A 6490-nucleotide genomic window follows, 5' to 3' on the forward strand; every position below is an offset into this window, starting at 1 on the left:
TGCATTTACCAGCAGCTAAAATATGTTGGCTTGAACAATAGCTAAAGAAATACCGTATTCATGGTCTTCCTGTATTATATCCCTCCCGCCAAGTAAATTCCAGTGAAGAACAGAGTTCCTGTGAAAGAGATGGGGCCTGGCTCTTCATCTGCTTTGCGCCATGCGCGTGCATTTGCATTACTGTTGAAGCACTGTTTTTTCAACACAATGTTGGGTTTCTATTCCCAAGAAAAAGAGAGTCTACTTTTGGCAGAAGAATTCAAATTTTCACTGGGGGGGGAATCAGCCTGGCAAGCTGAAAGGTACATATGTCTACACACACATTCAAAAGCATCACTGCAGTGTCTCCGGACTTACATTCCCTAAGGCACGTCTAAATTAAATTTCCAAATTAAATCTCTCTTGATTTACTATGGCAAAATCTAACAGCATTACACCACAGCAGCTCAGCAAAAAGGTCAGTGTGATGCATCACCAGTTGCAGTGCTTCGCCAGAGAACTGGGCCATCAGAGGAGAAGAGATCCAACAAGTAACTGAACTACAGTGCAGCTGTAGGAGTCAGAGGAGGAAGTTTAAAGTGTTTGTTTTCAGTCTGAAGAGTCTTTTTTTCCTCTCCCATGTTAAGCCTAACTTTTCTGCCAAAGCAAACAGTTGAAAATATTAACAAACATTTCTAAAGAAGTTCATAATCATGAAATATGAATACAAAGTGAGTACAAAGCGATGGCAAACATGAAGAAGGTCAAAAATAGTGTAGGATTTGCTCCATTCTAGGGTTTCATTTCCTTAATCAAATTTTGGACATCCAACCCTTGATGGCATCTCTACAAGTGACGGATTTCTGCCATTTGGGTTTGTTTGTTTTAAACTTTTTTTACCATAGTCCAATGGCAAATCATCAGTAAGACACAGATTACAAACAGAAACGACTCACCATGGAGGACCCATTTAAAGCAGAACAGCAGTGTGATGTGACCTGCTTTACCAATGCTCTGTTTCCACAGGACACCAAGAGTCTAGGGGAAACTACAAATTAATTCAGGTAAAATTTTCCAGCTCATTCCTCATCTTGTGGAAAAATGTATGTGGCAGAGAAACAAACAGTTACATGCTTCTGAGCATATTCAATGAGACCCGTTGACACAACAGCGCTGCTAAGGCCATCCAGGCCTATTTATTCTGACTAATTTCCATAATCTATTGTGCCTGCATCTGCAGGCATTTGACTCAATCGCTTTCAGCGGCAGCTCAGTTTTCCAGACCTCTTATTTTCCATTCTGCTTCAATAAATGCCTTTTTTTCCTATTTGCATTCACCCAATTTTATTACGTCTTCACAAGAAGAATTCCCTTTGGATCACTTGGGAAAGAATATAACAGTCCGGAGGAAACCTAGAGTAGCAATTTCCATGGGGATCCTTCTCATGAAGGCAGCTAACCTATCCATAAATATTCATCGCTGCAATATCTAAGGAATAAGCCAAGGTAAGAGAAGTCTTCCTATAGCATTTATAAAAGTCTAATGCTAGTCACATATACTGAAACAATACGTTTTTCATCATCTTTTTCCAGAAGCGCCAGGCACGCTGCTTCTGCAGGACTCAGACACTGCTGGGCTAACAGGCTCATATAGGTATTTACACTGATAACAGTCAAGTATTGTTTAAGTGCCTTGCAGCCCCTATGGCATTTGCCTGGAGCAAGGAATGGAGCAAGGATCCTAAGGGGTTTGACCGACTTCTCCCCGACTCCGGGGAGTGACCGGCCAGGAAATAAAAGTAGGATGCTGGATAATCAATGGATCCACCTCTGAGAAGGCATCTCAAATCGCTGTGTACCACATTACATCAACCCCAATAGCAAAAGATACGAAACTTTGCGCCTCAAAGGCTGAACTGTTGGTACCATTTTACCTTAGTACAACCTGTCCTCCAGTACAGATAGTCTCGGGTGGCCAGGGACTGAACACAGGAATCCTAGATAGCGTAGAGGAACGAATGAGTGCTCTACAGCTCAAATTGCTACAAGATGGATGTGGAGCATCCACGGTCTCCTCCAAGATGAAAATAAGTTACATCGTCCTACTGCTGTTGAAGATTTCAATAATACTTGCTTTCCCACCAAGTATTATACCCACCTGACTCAACTTAATTGTCAATCAAGAAATCAGCCACAATTGTGTCACAGATAAGCTACCCGTCTTGTTACTACCAGACGGCAATATAACCGTGACTTGTAAAGCACAACCACCTGTTGATGAGGGATATATGTATGTTATGATTATTCACAATAACTCTTACACACCACATAGAAAATGCTGTAACACAAGTCATTGCTCAATACGTGACACACTGAAGGGACGTCATGATGATAAAATATGATGCAGATGGAACGCTCCGAAGGGACGCAATGTAATACTAGGAACAACAGCTCTCAGAATCACTCAGCCTATCACAGCGATGTCAGTGCCTACTCTGAATACTCCCCTAGTTTTACTAAGGAGTATACCAGAAGTATGGGACTAAATGCTAATAAAGACTTGGCCCTCTTAATTGTAGTAATGCATGGAACTGAAGTATATTTAGAAAACAAATGGAGCAAGGATCCTAAGGGGTTTGACCGACTTCTCTGACTCCAGGGAGTGACCAGCCAGGAAATAAAAGTAGGATGCCGGATAATCAATGGATCCACCTATGAGAAGGCATCTCAAATCGCTGTGTACCACATTACATCAACCCCAATAGCAAAAGATACAAAACTTTGCATCTCTGTGGTACAATTTTACCTTAGTACTACCTCTCTTCGTAGTTTGCCTCTGGGATCACAACAACATGAGATGACCCACCTTATCCTTTAAATTTAAAATAGACATTACTGAGCCTAGTACAACCACATCTGCCCTGATTGTAAAGGGTAAGAAAACCCTATCCCCACAAATTTCTAAAATTGGACCCTATGCCAAACATACAGGCCAGCAACGAGTGCTGTTTAATCCATCATGGTCCCTCAGACGAGTGGCACTATCAACGTAGATCAATCTCTCTGCAATTAAACCTACTTGCTCACCATTCCTAAGCGTGTCCTATGCAGGATTGTTAGCGTGGTTGCATGAATGAGCCCTCACCTCTCAAACGATCCAGAAGAGAGGTGACTGGTATTTTAGGAACAGGATTAGGAATATTAAACAACATGGACACTGAAGTTTTAGCAAACAAAATAAGCTCAGCAACAAGTAGTTTACACAAATTAGAACGTCCATTGCAATCTTCTCTGTGGGCACTGGGAACTAACCAATGGCTCTTATCTGATATATTACCTCAATGGGAAAAAATTAATGAAAAAGACCACCAACTAATTGTGGACGCACTAGGTGCAGCCCAAATTAATGTCTGTCTCGCTCTTAGTTGTATTCAAGCTCATTTGTGGGTACAATCTACTTTGGCAGTGATTGTAAGAGAAGGTGAAGAAGGCACCTTACCCACTGAAATTCGAAAAGTAATCTGGGATAACACAAATGAATTTGAAAAGAAATTCCAATCCCGGTGGCACGTAGTCAATTTTACCTATGACCCTACTGACAGTAAAGCCACAGCTTTTGTTCTAACAGTACGCAATGCTTCGGTATACCCCACGTACCCAATGATTGCACGGGGATTAGATCACAATGGAACTGTCCTCTATCCATGAGCACAGAGTACGGGCCCAGCAGAACGGGAACAAATGGCAAACTATTGATGTTGATGCGTGCGTTGTATGGGAACAACAGGGATTTACTTGTGAAAGGGATTTACTTGTGAAAGGCATACCATTAAGGCCCAAGACATTTGTCTTGGCACAGAACAACATGTTTGTCGTTTTGAAATACATCCTAACGAAACCCCTGAAACTGTACTCGTATACGTCGGAAAGGGATGTGTTTGTATGAGGACCCTTTGTGATTCTAGATTTAAAGACAATACCACTGTAGATATACACAGTCACTCAAATATTTGTATTTGGAATTTTACCAAAATTATGGGATGCAACTTTAACTATTCTGCTCCCGTCACAACCCACCAACTGCTACAATCTAACCATACATTGCATCAAGGTTTCTTGCCTACCCCTATTGGAATGAATCTCACATTGGTAAGAAAAGTGTTGCAACATGACGACCTGAATCAATTGCTAAAACGAATTTGAAACAATGGACAAAGAACCCTGATTACTGTCCATGATGCGAAGACATACACCGTGTCCTAGAAAGAGTGAAAAGATGGAGAACATCACTGGTGGGAAACTCTTTTTGGATGGTCCCCAACAGCAACTGGAATTTTGAGTTTGATGCTGCATCCTATTGTAGTTTTGTTAGTTTTAACCTTATTATGTTTATTGCTTATAATCATTCTGTATATCAAAGTTTGGCAAAAAATGAAACAAATCAAGCATGTAAAGCAAATCAAGCATGACTCCAGCATGTAAAACACATACAATCAATTGATTCGGTATGTAAAATGGTATATAACTAACATTAATTAGGACACTTAAACTAAACAACTTATCAAATAATTGGACTCTTACCACTGATCTGCAATACACCATGTATTTATGACAGAGGCTGCCACTCTGAGTCGATAAAGTGGATTGACTGTAGTCACGGGGTGGAGTGTGACGGATGCGCTCAACCTCTTCACCAAACTAGCAACAGTTTGGTACAGGCTCCAAAGGAGGTAAAGGCCTGGGCCATGGCCGGGCCAAGAACTCCTCTGGTTCCGTCTCTTCTCTGAGAGCCCACAGAGAAGCTGAGTGGCACAGTGAGCATCGATGCATACGAGCTTGGAACACCGATCATACGCCTGACACGTGAATAGCGGGTGGCTTTTCCAAGACTCGTTTATCAAGGAACAAAGAAAGTTGTGGATACAAGGAGCCTCATGCATCTCTTTCCTATCACATGTAATTTGACTATGAGCCAAGCACTTTATCTATAAATACGACAGCCTAAGTGAGCCACCTTTGAGCTCTCCTGGTCATAGACTGACCAGGGTAACAGATGCAGACTCAGGAAGGGTTCTGAGGGGAAAAGAGGGGTGCAAAGTGCCCTGCCAACCTAAAACAGGGCTCTGGGGCATAGGGGATGTCTCAGAAGAGCTTGGACAAGGGAGCAGAGGAGTCCCGAGGGGGGGCGAGAGACCAAAGAAGCCTCAAGAGATAACAATGAGGAACTCCGAAGGGGATTTCAACCAAGTACAGATGTCATCAGGAGGCCAGGGGCTGAATGAAGGCATCCTAAATGGCAAAGAGGAAGATAAGAGCACTCTGAAGTGCACAAAAGAAAAAAAGAAAAAAATCAAAAGGGAACCAAAGTGCTATGAGAGCATTGTGGAGTACAAGAAGAGACTCAGATGACATCGTTATAGAGAGTAGAGGAATTAGGAGGGGGCGGGGTAAGAAAAAAGGCTTGGAGACCCAGCGATGGCCTTGGAGTCTCAGGAGGGCATCTGGGCAAACTAGAGATGACTGAGTGAGAGAGGAACCAAACAGAGACACCCTCGATGGCAGAGAGAAAGATAAAGGAGCGCTGTGTAGCAAAGAAAGACGGGAGGCTCTGAGGGAACAAGGAAGATGGGAAGGGAGATAATGTGCTACAAGGTGCTGTGGAGAACGAGGAAGGTCTCAGGAGGCATTGTGACTGTGAGGAGAGGGGTGCTGACGGACAAAAGAAGGCTTGGGACAACAAGGAGGAACTCAGGTGATCATCTGAACGGAGTACAGATGGACACGGGTGGCCAGGGACTGAACACAAGAATCCTAGATAGTGTAGAGGAACAAATGAGTGCTCTACAACTCAAAGTGCTACAAGATGGATGTGGAGCACAAGGAAGGTCTCGGGAGGCATCGTGACTGGGAGAAAAAAAATGTCCTGAGGGAGCCAGAGAGACAGAAAAAGGATTGGGGACACGACGATTAAATCCAGAGGGGATCTGAACCAAGTAAACATGTCATCAGAGGGCCAGGGAACGAATAGAGGCACAGCTAGAGGGACGAGAGGACAGAACGACTGGGCTGGGTCACAGATACGGACTCAGGAAGTCCTCTGAGGGGTACAAGGTCCACTACAAACCTAAAAGTGTGCTAAGGGCAACCTCGAAGGCATCGATAGGCATCATGGCACCATTAGAGGGGTCCTGAATGTGCCAGAGAGACCAAAGAAGGACCAGGCAAGCTGGCGCCGGCATGGGCTGACAATGCTGGCAAGCTGGTGCTGCCATGGGCAGACATTGCTGGCAACGGCCTGGCAGACACCGCCAGCAGGCTGGGGCCAGCATGGGCAAATGCCACCGGCAAGCAGGCCCCTGCAGAGTAGATGCGTCTGTGGTCACATGTCTGTGTCCATTAACTTTTGCTTTATGGTTTCTTTTTTCTCATTACGACTTTCATTCTTCTGAAATCTCAATCGAAGGCTTTTTAAAGTTTTTTTGAGCAGATCGGAAACTTACGGCAACAATCA

The 6490-nt window shown here is 43.7% G+C and overlaps 1 pseudogene; it reads left to right on the forward strand.

Annotated features, from left to right (window-relative positions):
* The first annotated feature begins 412 nt into the window (after nucleotides 1-412).
* Nucleotides 413-4461, forward strand: LOC142420077 (uncharacterized; annotated as a pseudogene).
* The last annotated feature ends 2029 nt before the right edge of the window (nucleotides 4462-6490 follow it).

Source organism: Mycteria americana, chromosome 23, assembly GCF_035582795.1.
Source record: "Mycteria americana isolate JAX WOST 10 ecotype Jacksonville Zoo and Gardens chromosome 23, USCA_MyAme_1.0, whole genome shotgun sequence".
Lineage (NCBI taxonomy): Eukaryota > Metazoa > Chordata > Aves > Ciconiiformes > Ciconiidae > Mycteria > Mycteria americana.